Genomic DNA, 1227 nt, shown 5'->3' with positions numbered 1-1227 from the left:
CCACGGTAACAGCATTAGTTTTACCAAAAATTTCCTCTTGGTCAGCTCTTGGGGGCCAGGGCTTCAACTCCTTTAGCTCCTCGTGCTGACGTCCTAATGCTAACCAAGATGACTCAGAGAGAAGAATACAGTGAATCCAATTTCTTCTATAACAAAGAGAGTTAAAGTGTGTGAACTGATAACATGAGTATTTTTTGCCTGTCGCCTCCTCTCTCCTCTTCAAGACTTTCAGGGGCTTGAAACAGAAAAGAGATTTCCTAAAGAAAGAAAACTGAAGCAGCAAGTTCCATCTCACAGGCCTTGCTCTTTGCAGTCCAGGCTTGACTGGTTTAAAAGTGAGAGGAGGAGGGTGGAATGATGCTTCCGAACTTTGGAACGCTTGTGTTCTTTCTGTTTTCCTAAGCCTGACTTCCTGTGGCCTGTCCACCACCTGATCTATTTGGTCTCTGCCTCATAACTCCCTTTTTGGATGGGACTTGCCCATTTTGGACCACTGGTTTCCTCCTCCTCCCACCTTCTAAGTTCTCCCACCTTCTGTTTGAACTTGCTTTTCTTTCTTTACACCCATTACAGCCTGACCTCTGTGGCTCACAGATGTGCACAGAGAAGCTCCCAGAGGTGTGACATAGGACCAAAAGGCTTCTTTGAGCTGTCAGAGCACTGCAGCAGCACACTGATAAGAAGGGACAATTAATAGGGGAGAAGTAAAACAATTTTTCATCCACAGAATTTCAATGTAGAGCTGGGGCTTTCAGCAAGTGCATCAGTTTTCAAATGACACCCTCACCTGGAAGGTGGAGCCCAAGATTTCCTCCAAGGCTTTGGCACTCTCAGCTTGTTTTGTGAGTCCCTACGTTCTGTATATTTACAGCAGAGAACCTGCAGAGCTACAGGAGCTCAACAAAGAGACCTCCTTAGCAGCTGGGGTACACCTCAGTGTAAGGAGTTGGAGAGCTGAAAGGCAGAATTGTTACCACACAGTGTTCCCTGGGAAGCTGGAAATCAATTGTATCGGGGTGTGCCTTTGAATCAGACAGCAGCGATCATTTCACCAAATGTGTTTGCCTCACTAAGCACTACCAGTCCAGGATAAAGCTTCTAAAGGACACTGTGTTGTCCACCAATAGAGGAGAGTCCCTCAATGTCTGCACTAAATCACCAGGAAAACAAGCTAAGCCTCAAATCCTTATTACATGGAAGGGTAGAGCTCATTTCCAGATGAGTTTT

At 45.8% G+C, this 1227-nt stretch overlaps 1 long non-coding RNA gene across 1 annotated transcript; it reads right to left on the bottom strand.

Moving 5' to 3' along the window:
- Positions 1-468: 468 nt before the first annotated feature.
- On the bottom strand, positions 469-944 carry LOC113981264. The gene is made up of 2 exons (XR_003538366.1): positions 788-944; positions 469-673 (listed from the first exon to the last, which is right to left on the bottom strand). It is a non-coding gene; the product is annotated as an uncharacterized LOC113981264 (long non-coding RNA).
- Between the last annotated feature and the right edge of the window lie 283 nt (positions 945-1227).

The sequence above is a fragment of the Neopelma chrysocephalum genome, unplaced genomic scaffold (genome assembly GCF_003984885.1).
Source record: "Neopelma chrysocephalum unplaced genomic scaffold, ASM398488v2 Primary Assembly neopelma1_96342, whole genome shotgun sequence".
Lineage (NCBI taxonomy): Eukaryota > Metazoa > Chordata > Aves > Passeriformes > Pipridae > Neopelma > Neopelma chrysocephalum.
Note: the sequence above shows the minus strand (reverse complement) of the source record. Positions and strands in the feature narration are given on the sequence as shown.